Here is a 14,164-nt window from a genome sequence, read left to right on the forward strand (position 1 = left end):
AGTAACTTATTTTTCTTACTTCACAAACAAAAAAAATAAAACAAATGATATGTAAAAGTTTTACCAAGAGTGTTACATCTTACATACTTAAATTATATAAATTTATATATATTTTAAATAATTTTTCAATAATATACAAAGATTAAACAAATATGTATTAAAAAATATGTTAATTTCTAATTTTTGTCTTTTATATATAAACATGTGTATATCTTCGCATTATATATAAAAAAAGTTTCTACAATTACGATATATATATAGATATATATATATATATATATATATATATATATATATATATATATATATATATTTATATATATATATAATATTTTCAATTTTTTTAGTATGTCAAACATAATATACAGTTTTATTTAAAAAAAAAAATACTCCTGAATTTTAAAGTCATAACTAGACATGAACACAAAGCACCTGAATTAAATTCTTCTGAAGTAATCAAATTTTTTACTTCTAATTACCTCTCTCTACATTATTTCATATATACTGAAATAGCTTATTTACTTCCTCACATGCCATCTTTTTACTATTTATTACTTTATTTCCCTTTAAAATTATGTAAAACCTTGGTATTTTATATGCAAATTCGAATATTTTATTGATGTTTAATAATGAATGTGAAATATTTTTACCATCTTCATCCTCAGTTGCAATTTCAAGAACTAGCCAAGAGAATATAGTAAGAATGAGATTATGGACATATATACTCTTTTTTTATTGTTATTATAGTTGTTTTAATTTTTTTAAGTTTTTATAATAAGTTTTCTTTATTTTTAAAATTGATGTATGTCAATTTAGTTGCTCTATATAACCCATCCATTGTTCTTTTTTAACCATACATAATATCATATAAAATACCTTTATAGTTAACATTGAAATATTTCATGCCAGTGGCAGATTAAAATATTTTATTATGGTCAATATTAAAATATATATATATATATATATATATATATATATATATATATATATATATATAAAATTGATGTTGATATTGAAATACATTACCTAAAATGAATATATATATATATATATATTATATATATTATATATATATATATATATATATATATAATTGATTTTGAAATAAATTAGCTAATATGAATACTCAACTCGTTTATTTAAATTATATAAGGAATATATATTTTTACAAATATAAGAATTATACATTTTCCTCACAAAAGTGAAAATATAGCATTTTTCTCACTTTTAATTATTTTAACTTTAATTAAATTCTGTAAAATTATATTATTTTGTGTGTGCAAATAAAATATTTTTATTTTTATTTTTAAAAAAATACATGTCAACTCTAAATTAAATATAAATGGTATCACATAGCTTTCTTACTATATTGTAGAATGCAACTCAACACAATAAATCTTATGAATGATTAAACACCTAGAATATTAATATTAAATATTTCATTATAGCATTTTATAATATGGTCAGTTTAAATGTTTAAAAGTTGACATTTAATGTGATATGCTTACTATCGATTAACATGAATGATAATTTATTAAATAACAATATGATAGAGAGAGATGCATTCTAATAAGTCTTATTAATTTATATAAAAATAGTTTTATAAATTTTTTTATATTTATACTATAATTTTTTATTTTATAATATATAAATATTAATCAAATTAGATTTATAAATATTAAATATAAATATATGCCTTTCAGATTAATGACATCATTAAGATATGATATATAAATATTTTATTATATCACACGGTGAACTTTTAAAGTTAAAATTAAATAAGATATTAACATTTAATATCCCTATTATTGTATGTATGGAAGATTCTCCAAATTGAAAATAACTTTTTTATTTTGTGATACATGAATACCGATGAAATTAGTTTTACGTGAAAGTATTAGAGGTAGGAAAAAGAAATATTTATAATTTGTATATGCCACTCTCTTGCGGTCGAATTATGTAATGCTCCTCGTGAAGTGATAATGTTGGGTAAAATAGTAAATTTAACTGTGAGCTAAAACTCTGTTTGATAAGTATAAAAACTCTGTTGTTAGTGTTGTTAATTATTATGATAATTAATTGTGTCATCACTATTTAATTTGAGTGTATGATTAATTGTGGTTAATAACTGTTGAGGTAGTTAAATAAAAAACCTAACTACCTTCATGAGACAGTTGAGGCCCCAGGAGGAAAAGGGGAAAAATTCCAAGTCTGGTTAGGATCAGATAGCAGGAATGGGGAGATGCTATGTCTGGTAGTGACGAGATAGCATGTGTTGGAAGGAAGAGACTTCCTGAATCCGCTACGTCTGGTTAGGATCAGATAGCGAGACCTGGCATAGCCAGAGGGTTCGCAGACAAGAAGATCTGCAGAAGTGCTTGGGGGTGGAAGATCGAGGAGGATCTTCCTATGGACGGGAGGTTGACAAGCATTACCAACAGGTTTGTTGCTAAATAGGTATGGCTTGCTAAGCATTTTATCTGTGGAATCCTTTTATGGTCTTTTATAGGCAAGTAAAGATAATGGGGAAACAATCTAATCATTTCTTTTTTAGAAATCTAGTCTCTACGCAACCGGCAGAGACGGAATCTGGACCTTTCAATAAAAGAACAGAAGCAAAAAGAAAACATATCGAACTGAAATCTCTGTGAAATGTTAAACAGAAAAGAATACTGTTAAAACCCTTCTCTGTAACCAGTTGGGAATGAAAACGAAAAGAAATTTAACACTGTGCGGAGGTAATGGGTTCATATTCCGAATCGAGAACAGCATTAAAACAATCGAAAACTACCCAAACCTCTTACCAAGGAGAATCGCAGGCCGAACGAATCGTCGGCGGAACCATGCACGAGCTTCGTAGCAACAACATTCAATAGCATTTATATAACTGAAACATTTGGCAGAATATACATATGTATGCAGGATGAAACATAACACAGTCGGACACATCCCTGTCACTGTGGATCGAAAGAAGAACCATTAACATTATGCATGCAAAACAGTTATTAACAGATTGTCCCGGTTCCAAAAGAATCGTCGTGGCTAAGCTTAAGTATGTGCTTAGCCAGCAGGGGCTTCTAATGTCCGAACCATTAATATAGAAGAACTAACCATAAAAACGAATTTACAATGAAAAGAAACGATTAGAGACTAGTATTCAAGCCCGTGGTCACCGTAAAGCTACAGGGAAGGCGAGTACGCCAGAAAGCATCATAATACAGAACTAGAGTCATACAAAGATATCTGTGTCACTGTAACAATTTCTTAACCAAGATTAAACTGAGAAATAATATTATATAAACCAAAAACATTGTTCAACAAGAAGTATTGTCTGCGCTCAGGAGCGTTAGATCATATAATGAAAGACCGATTATACAATTTAAGCTTGGCGTACAGCGCCTCTTAGCGGTGGTTTCCGCTTGAGTGTGGGCGGGAAAACCAGACATAATACAACCACCAAAAATGAGAATGAGACATAGAAATTCCCAAGCGAGGAAACCCCTTGAGTATGGCTGAGGGACTCCAAATACAAGAGCAGACCCCGACATTCCTGTTCAGATGAACAGTTGTTCAGCCATTACCTTGGGAAAAGACAAACAGGTCTATGGTAAACACATAGCTCTTACCTAGATTTGGGATGGCAGAGAAGCGGAGAAGACTCCCAACATTGCTAGTTAGCCATCGAGCCATCCTCCTGAGAACAACAACCAAACCATAAACTGAGAGCTCTAAATAAAAACGCTGAGAGAAAACGTAAACGAGCTAGCAAAGACTGTAACCTTAACCGAGCTGCGGAAGCTCATGCACCTGTGCAAAACACAAACAGGAAAGAGAGAAGCGGGACTTGAATAAGAAGAATTAATACCTGAATCCGTGAAGGATGGCAGAGACATTCTGCTGTGCACCCGATCACTTGGAGACGGAAGGTTCAGGGTAAGGCAGAGCGCCACAACGCTGTAAGTGACAGACGGTCGTTCAATATTGAAAATAAGAAACAAGCCGAAAGAGTGAATCACCTCATAAATACTTCAACAGCTTTCGCTGCCTCGTGGCTCAACAACAGCCCTGGATCTGGGCGAGCTTATTACCATCGTCCGATCAGCAGGAAAAGAACTGGGAAAAGCAACCGAGTTTTGGCAAGTTCGAGATGTCAGGCCGTATGGCGTTTGGAGCATCCGGCACGCGAAGGCACATGAAGGTCTGTTAGCTAGCCGTTCATCGAGCCAAATGGACGATGCAAAACAAGCCAGCTAGATGAGCGCCGGAGCCGGACAGAACCCACGGCTTCAGCTTCCTCGGGGACATAAACCAGCACATAAATATAGTAAATGCCATAAAGAAACATTTAAGAATGAGTACCATTCATAGCACCTGTATATACCTTTGAAATTGTAATCTGCATGTTAGAAATTCACGACATAACAAGAGTTATCCATTGCCTAATCGTTATCGAATCATGGGTATGGAAAGATGTGTATAGGGAAACATTATTAACCTTTGCATGAGCGGGTAGAAATATACTTATAATACTTGAATGTTTTTATAATAAGTAAACTTTGATTGTAATGCTCGGCAACAATAGTATTTATAATTTGTTGGCTGTGCGAAGAAATTCAATGTGACATATATGCATAATTTTATGGTGGTAAAATATAAAAAAAAATTAGATCTGTAATGGTGCGTGACAAATTGGTATCAGAGCCCAGGTTACAACTCTGTGACCTCGGGTTAATTTTAATAAAACAACAATGCATAAATAGTATCTTAACAAGCAAGTAAAGAGTATATTGGAATATACAATTACAACTGTTGAATGAGCTAATCTTGTTTAGGTAACAGCGGAATGAGGAGAACAAGTAGCGCTCCTCATGGAAATTTGGATCAACCAGATAATGTTGCTCGCCCTCAGAGGAATCCTGAGTTATGGGTACAACTGGGAGCAGAAGGCCGCAACACTGATTTGACTATATTGAGGACAGTCCAGGAGCTGAAGGATGAAATGGCCCGTTTGCGTGAGGACAACGCAAGATTAAACATGGAACAAGAGAGGATTCTGAAAAGTTTATCTGATAAACAACATCAACAACGGTCTCATCCTAGGCCTGAATAGACACGAGTAACAGATGAACAAAGCTATCACACTGAACAGGAGGAAGCAGAGGAAAGGGCGGAGACGCGAGGAGAGAAGTCTGTTAACGCTTCTGAATATCAAACTCCAAAAAGACCGCGGATAGAATTACAAGGGGAGTTTCGGAAGATTAAACCACCTCATTTCGATGGGGAATCAGAAGAAGCCGCAGAGGCATGGCTAATCAATATGAACAAGTATTTCCAAGTGTACGAGTATGATCACCATCTTAAGGCACGGCTGGCTATTTTCCAGCTGCAGGCCAAGGCCACATTATGGTGGGAAGAAGTCAAGATGGTGTGGGGGGTGAGTGAGCAAGATGTTACTTGGGAGACTTTTCAAAGATATTTTAAGGAAAAATACCTGACAGAACGCTTCTATGATGAAAAAGCATGAGAATTTCATGATCTGTGGCTTGGACAGCAGACCATAGATGAGTTCATAACTAAATTTACATCCCTGCTTCGCTATGTACCGTACATTCGGGAGGAGAAGGCTAAGGTGCAGCGATTTGTTAGCAGCCTACCCCTGGCAATGTGGGAAAGAATCGAGTTTGATAATCCAAAAACGATGGACGAAGCAATTCGGAAGGCTAGAATATGTTATCAGCAGAGCAAACAAAAAGGAGAAAATTCTGGGAAGCGCTGGGCAGATAAAAAGAGCAGCAGAATGACTGTAGGAGCTAAGGGAACTCGCAACAACTTTCACAAGGGATTCTCGAAAGGGGCTAGCACTAGAAACCCATCAAGAAGTCAGATCAGATTTAAGCCACCTGCTAAATCTAAATATAGTGAACAACCGGTTAGAGTGGATAATGAGGGCTCAGCTAGGCCACCGGTTCAGTGCTGGGGTTGTGGCGGACCCCATTATATTAAAAATTGTCCTCATCGGAAGGAAAGTGATCAGGTGTCCCAGATTTACGAAGCCTCTACGGTGGGAGATGTGGCCCGGTCCATGCCCAGAATAAATGCAGCACTTGAGGATCGACAAGCTGATTACCAGCCAACAATGATAGAGTTTGAAGGTAAGATCTTTGATCGAACTATTTCCATTTTAGTAGACCCAGGAGCTACTTTAAGCTATGTAAGTCCCAAAGTCGTGGAAAGCTGTAGTTTGCAAACTATTAAGTTTAAAAATCCTTGGTTAGTACAGCTTGCCACCGGGGCCAAAAGACGAGTGTTGACTAAGGTCAGCAACTGTCCACTAAGGTTAGCTGGTCAGACAATAATAGTAGAATTGAATGTACTCCCTCTTGGATCATATGATGTGCTGATAGGAATGGACTGGTTGGAAAAGCGATGGTCTGTAATAAACTGCAAAACAAAAACAATCTCTTACCGAGATGAACTGGGAATAGAAAAGGAAATTCAAGGTATCCAAAAACCGGTGCAGATCCGGCCAATTACGGCCTCACAGCTAGCTAAAAGTGTCCGGAAGAAATGTCAAATATATGCAATACAAGTAGGGTATGCTGGATCTGAAGATAAAGTTGCGACTGTGGAGAATATACCAGTAGTGCAAGATTTTACAGATGTATTTCCAGAAGAAATACCAGGGCTGCCGCCCAAAAGAGATTTGGACTTCACCATTGAATTGGTACCCGGTGTAGCCCCAGTATCCCGAGCACCCTATCAGATGAGTGTGCCGGAATTAACTGAGTTAAAGATGCAGCTGCAAGAGTTGTTGGACAAGAAGTATATCCGTCCCAGTGTATCCCCTTGGGGAGCCCCTGTGTTGTTTGTTAGGAAAAAGGATAGAACTCTCCGTATGTGCATAGATTATAGACAGCTGAACAAATTGACAGTTAAAAACAAATATCCACTACCCCGCATTGATGAACTGTTTGATCAGGTGAAGGGGGTGACAATCTTTTCAAAGATCGACTTGAGGTCGGGCTATCATCAAATCAGAATTAAGGATGAGGACATAGCCAAAACAGCTTTTCATACTCGTTATGGGCACTACGAGTTTGTGGTACTTCCTTTCGGGTTGACCAATGCACCTGCGACATTTATGTGCTTGATGAACAGTGTATTTCATCAGTACCTAGATAAATTCGTGTTAATCTTTATTGATGATATACTTATATACTCCCGGAATATTAAAGAGCATGAGGAGCATCTCAGAATAGTGTTACAGACACTACGGGAGCATCAACTATATGGTAAATTTAGCAAATGTGATTTTTATAAAGAACAGATCCAATATTTGGGACATATCATTACAAAAGAAGGTATAGCTGTGGACCCCGAAAAGATCAAAAATATAATAGAATGGCCAATACCCAAGGACGTGGCAGATATCAGATCTTTCATGGGGATGGCTGGATATTACCTGCGGTTTGTAGAAGGTTTCTCCAGGGTTGCATACCCTATCACCTCTTTGCAAAAGAAGGGCAAGGTATTCAAGTGGACAGCAGATTGTCAACGGAGCTTTGAATAGCTCAAAAACCTACTCACCACCGCACCTGTGCTGAGTGTTGTCGATCCGGAAAAGGAGCATGTAGTTTGCACAGATACAAGTAAACAGGGCGTAGGTGGGGTGCTAATGCAGGAAGGTAAAGTGATCGCGTACGAATCCAGAAAGTTAAAGGAACATGAGCAGAAGTATTCTGCCTATGATCTGGAATTAACCGCGGTAGTTCATGCGTTGAAAATGTGGCGCCATTATTTAGTGGGAAGAAAATTCTTGCTGATGACCGATCACCATAGTTTGACTAGCTACTTTAGTCAACCAACCTTAAATGCTAGACAAGCTAGGTGGGTGGACTTTTTGGGAAATTTCAATTTTGAAATTAAGCACTTGAAAGGAAAAGAGAACAGGGTAGCTGATGCACTGAGCCGAAAAGCGCATTGCATTTAGGAAATTGGTATTAGTGAAGGACGATCCACCCTTGACAAAGAAATTGAAGAGGCTGCTGCACAAGATCGAATTTACCTACAAAAGAAGCAGCTGGTGCAGGATTTAAATACCCACATAATACAACAAGGGTACAATTTGAATGCAGCCGGAATTCTGTGTTACCAGAAAAGAATTTATGTACCCAATCAGAGCGGTATTAAAGAAAAGATTCTGGATGAATATCATAAAAGCCCTTATGCGGGACATCCGGGCTACCAAAAATTAATCACCTCGCTTCGGAAGGAGTACCATTGGCCAGGCATGAAAAGGGATGTGGTAGAATATCTGGCGCGATGCTTAGAATGTCAATAGGTTAAGGCTGAACATCAACACCCTGCGGGTTTACTACAGCCATTACCCATACCAGAATGGAAGTGGGAGACTATTACCATGGACTTTATTACGGGATTGCCAAAATCCAAAAAGAACAATGACTCTATAATGGTTGTAGTAGACAAACTCAGTAAGTCAGCTCACTTCATACCGGTTCAATCTACATATCGTGCGGCTCAAATCGCAAATGTTTTTATGCAGAATATATTTAAACTTCATGGGCTGCCAAAAACAATAATATCCGATCGCGATGTTAAATTCACATCAGTTTTTTGGAGGACCTTGTTTGAAGGTCTGGGGACTCAATTGAATTTCAGCACCGCTTATCATCCGCAGACTGACGGGCAGACTGAGCGGGTGAATCAAGTGGTGGAAGACATGCTGAGGTCTTATGTGATGCAACAACCTACCCAATGGGAGGAGTACTTACCTTGTAGAGTTTTCTTATAACAATGGATATCATGCATCCTTGCGTATGAGTCCATTCGAAGTGCTTTACGGCCGAAGATGCCGTACACCATCCAGTTGGGGTGGACCGGAGGACAAACTCTTGCTGGGTCGTGAAATGTTGGAAGAGATGGAAGTCATGGTCAAGAGGGTCCGGGCTAACTTAAAAATAGCTCAGGACAGACAAAAAAATTTTGCAGACCGGAAAAGAACCTTTAAAGAATATCAGGTGGGTGAGCATGTATATGTCAGAATCCGAGCAAGGCGAAGTACTCTCCAATGGAATGCTTGTGCCAAATTGGCACCTCGCTTCTGTGGGTCCTTCCAGATTTTAGCATGAGTGGGGCCGGTATCTTATCAGCTAGCCCTACCCAGCCATATCCGGGTCCATAATGTCTTCCATGTATCAGTTTTAAAGAAATATGTTTATGACCCTAGGCACATAATAAGTTGGCAGGACATTCAGGTAAGAAAAGGCTGTAAATAAACATACACCAAAATGGAATGTTAGAAAGCAGCTAATCTGAATATTATGTGTTTCAGGTGGAACCGGAAGGAGAGTTCATGGTCGAGCCAGTGAACATACTAGATCAGAGAAGATTCGAGCTGCGGAAGAGGGTCATCAACCAGGTTAAAGTGCAATGGCAGCACTTTGGGCCTGATGAGGCCACCAGGGAGGATGAGCAGAGTATGAAAGAAGCTTATCCCAGACTGTTTTTGGATGAACAGCAACATCGGGACGATGTTGAACTTCAGGAGGGGGAGATGTAATGCTCCTCGTGAAGTGATAATGTTGGGTAAAATAGTAAATTTAACTGTGAGCTAAAACTCTGTTTGATAAGTATAAAAACTCTGTTGTTAGTGTTGTTAATTATTATGATAATTAATTGTGTCATCACTATTTAATTTGAGTGTATGATTAATTGTGGTTAATAACTGTTGAGGTAGTTAAATAAAAAAACCTAACTACCTTCATGAGACAGTTGAGACCCCAGGAGGAAAAGGGGAAAAATGCCAAGTCTGGTTAGGATCAGATGGCAGGAATGGGGAGATGCTATGTCTGGTAGTGACCAGATAGCATGTGTTGGAAGGAAGAGACTTCCTGAATCCGCTACGTCTGGTTAGGATCAGATAGCGAGACCTGGCATAGCCAGAGGGTTCGCAGACAAGAAGATCTGCAGAAGTGCTTTGGGGTGGAAGATCGACGAGGATCTTCCTACGGACGGGAGGTTGACAGGCATTACGAACAGGTTTGCTGCTAAACAGGTATGGCTTGCTAAGCATTTTATCTGTGGAATCCTTTTATGGTCTTTTATAGGCAAGTAAAGATAATGGAAAAACAATCTAATCATTTCTTTTTAGAAATCTAGTCTCTACGCAACCGGCAGAGACGGAATCTGGACCTTTAAATCAAAGAACAGAAGCAAAAGAAAACATATCGAACTGAAATCTCTGTGAAATGTTAAACATAAAAGAATACTGTTAAAACCCTTCTCTGTAACCAGTTGGGAATGAAAACGAAAAGAAATTTAACACTGTGCGGAGGTAATGGGTTCATATTCCGAATCGAGAACATCATTAAAACAATCGAAAACTACCCAAACCTCTTACCAAGGAGAATCACAGGCCGAACGAATCGTCGGCGAAACCATGCACGAGCTTCGTAGCAACAACATTCAATAGCATTTATATAACTGAAACATTTGGCAGAATATACATATCTATGTAGGATGAAACATAACACAGTCGGACACATCCCTGTCACTGTGGATCGAAAGAAGAACCATCAACATTATGCATGCAAAACAGTTATTAACAGATTGTCCCGGTTCCAAAAGAATCGTCGTGGCTGAGCTTACGTATGTGCTTAGCCAGCAGGGGCTTGTAATGTCCGAACCATTAATATAGAAGAACTAACCATAAAAACAAATTTACACTGAAAAGAAACGATTAGAGACTAGTATTCAAGCCTGTGTTCACAGTAAAGCTACAGGGAAGGCGAGTACGCCAGAAAGCATCATAATACAGAACTAGAGTCATACAAAGATATCCGTGTCACAGTAACAATTTCTTAACCAAGATTAAACTGAGAAATAGTATTATATAAACCAAAAACATTGTTCAACAAGAAGTATTGTCTGCGCTCAGGAGCGTTAGATCATATAATGAAAGACCGATTATACAATTTAAGCTCGGCGTACAGCGCCTCTTAGCGGTGGTTTCCGCCTGAGTGTGGGCGGGAAAACCAGACATAATACAACCACCAAATATGAGAATGAGACATAGAAATTCCCAAGCGAGGAAACCCCTTGAGTATGGCTGAGGGACTCCAAATACAAGAGCAGACCCCGACATTCCTGTTCAGACGAACAACTGTTCAGCCATTACCTTGGGAAAAGCCAAACAGGTCTATGGTAAACGCATAGCTCTTACCTGGATTTGGGATGGCAGAGAAGCGGAGAAGACTCCCAACATCGCTGGTTAGCCATCGAGCCATCCTCCTGAGAACAACAACCAAACCATAAACTGAGAGCTCTAAATAAAAACGCTGAGAGAAAACGTAAACGAGCTAGCAGAGACTGTAACCTTAACCGAGCTGCGGAAGCTCATGCACCTGTGCAAAATACAAACAGGAAAGGGAGAAGCGGGACCTGAATAAGAAGAATTAATACCTGAATCCGTGAAGGATGGCAGAGACATTCTGCAGTGCACCCGATCACTTGGAGACGGAAGGTTCAGGGTAAGGCAGAGCGCCACAACGTTGTAAGTGACAGAAGGTCGTTCAATATTGAAAATAAGAAACAAGCCGAAAGAGTGAATCACCTCATAAATACTTCAACAGCTTTCGCTGCCTCGTGGCTCAACAACAGCCCTGGATCTGGGCCAGCTTATTACCATCGTCCGATCAGCAGGAAAAGAACCGGGAAAAGTAACCGAGTTTTGGCAAGCTCGAGATGTTAGGCCGTATGGCGCTTGGAGCATCCGACACGCGAAAGCACATGAAGGTCTGTTAGCTAGCCATTCTTCGAGCCAAATGGACAATGCAAAACAAGCCATCTAGATGAGCGCCGGAGCCGGACAGAACCCATGGCTTCAGCTTCCTCGGGGACATAAACCAGCACATAAATATAGTAAATGCCATAAAGAAACATTTAAGAATGAGTACCGTTCATAGCACCTGTATATACCTTTGAAATTGTAATCCGCATGTTAGAAATTCACGACATAACAAGAGTTATCCATTGCCTAATCGTTATCGAATCATGGGTATGGAAAGATGTGTATAGGGAAACATTATTAACCTTTGCATGAGCAGGTAGAAATATACTTATAATACTTGAATGTTTTTATAATAAGTAAACTTTGATTGTAATGCTCAGCAACAATAGTATTTATAATGTGTTGGCTGTGCGAAGAAATTCAATGTGACATATATGCATAATTTTATGGTGGTAAAATATAAAAAAAAATTTAGATCTGTAATGGTGCGTGACAAATTACCACTGATATGAAGTTGTCTTGCAACATAATTATCCGACCTGCCTAATCTGCATTTAGATCTTCTTAACGGAGGTAACGTGAATTTCATTTCGTTTCCACACTTAGAGTTGATGTATTGACAAGTGAATAACCGGATATACATAGGTTGATTGTGAATTTAGGTTTATCATGAATTTTGGGAATATTAGAAATTTGATTTTAAGTTGGAGATTAAAGACTAATTTTGATGATGAATCACACTTGTTGGTTCCAAACGCATGACAAATGAATTATGATGTAAGAAAACTCTTTTCAAAACAAAATTAACAATTATTCAGTATGAAATGAATTGATACTCGTTATAGTTATGGGTATTTTTTAATCCTCGTCATGGGTAATTTTTTATTTTCACACTGATTTCAAGTGATAACCCCGGGGGTTAGTTGTGTATTTGATAAATAAAGCCTAATATAAAGTTGATGTCGTTATGAAGATTTTGTGTAATCAATGAGCAGTACCCTAGTATAGCTTCTTTGGGAAAAGAGGTTATTTAGGAAGTGCTTATCTTTGTTATATTAGTGAGTTAAATATTCTTAAAATTTTGTTTTATTTTAGAGATTAGAATTTCTTTTTTATTGTTAATAATATGTTATTCTATTATATACAAAACATGAAAACAATTACAGTCGTTGAGTCATACTGTCCAAGGCCATGGATGGCACTTTGGATTGGAGTTTAACAGCAAAAGCAGCCCACGCAGGGGCACCGCAACTGAAACAAACCACCCGCGCAGGGGTTCGAAACCATGGAAGTGTTATCTGAGCCAGACTTGACAACCCACGTAGGGGATCAAAAAGGAAAAGGGAGACCTTCATTAGGAACCCGCGCAGGGGCTTCAAAAACCATTTAAAAAAACTACTTTCGACCCAAACGTAAACAGCAGAAACAAACAGAAGACTTAAGCAGACATAACATAACATGGGAGAACCTGAACAGCGATTCTGAGCAAGAGGACGGCTAATCTTCCGGTTCCTCCTCGACAATTGGATACCATCCATAGTCCTCAGGGAGAGGGTCCTGTTCTTTCTTATCTTCCGCTGGAGAAGGCACTGCCTGAGACAGAGGTGGACTGGCATCCTGTTCTGGAGCAGCCTCTGGCGGTCCCTCAGCATCCCTCGAGATTCCTGCCTGGTGCTTCTTCTTGCTGGGTTGATTCTCGCTCTCATCCTTCGGTTCCTCAAGGAAAAGGACCGAGACATGGGCGTTGATGCGGGAATTCTCTTGGGAGCTGCTGAAGGAGAAGACAGTCGTGCCAAACGCTGGTAGAGGTGCCGAGTCCAAATCTGGGCTACTCGAGTCCAAGAATTGACTCGCTTGAATGGGGTGTGCTTCTGCAACTCTGTGGCAAAGGCATCTACAACATCTTGATTGGGCTGAAGCATCCGAAGGGCGTGAATACCCGCCTCGGCTAGTGCCGCGCCGGCTGAGGAGACGCTGCCGTGGCGGAACCATATTCCCACTGATACCCGGAGGGAAGAACAGAATCACAAGGGAGGAATTGGGGAGACTGAAGCGCCACCTTTCGCGTTTTCCGCTTGGAGGCCACAGTAACTTGACAGAGGAATGGCGTGAGCAGCAGCTCCGTGAACCATAAACACAACAGGGGCGCTCTTCCTGAACCATGAGTCAGGCTCCAATTTTTGAGCTCGAAACAACATAGAACGGTCCATCCCCTCATCATTTTTAACCTCTTCAACATTTCCTCGAAATCTACAGGCCATAACTGCGCTCTGAGATCACACTTGAACTCCGGACTGTGCATTGAAATGTCGTCCCAGTACCCACACTTAAACTCATTGACGGCGGAGCGCATTA

The sequence above is a fragment of the Pinus tabuliformis genome, chromosome 4_2 (assembly GCF_031772625.1).
Source record: "Pinus tabuliformis cultivar Carrire ecotype Pingquan chromosome 4_2, CPIR1, whole genome shotgun sequence".
Classification (NCBI taxonomy): Eukaryota; Viridiplantae; Streptophyta; class Pinopsida; order Pinales; family Pinaceae; genus Pinus; species Pinus tabuliformis.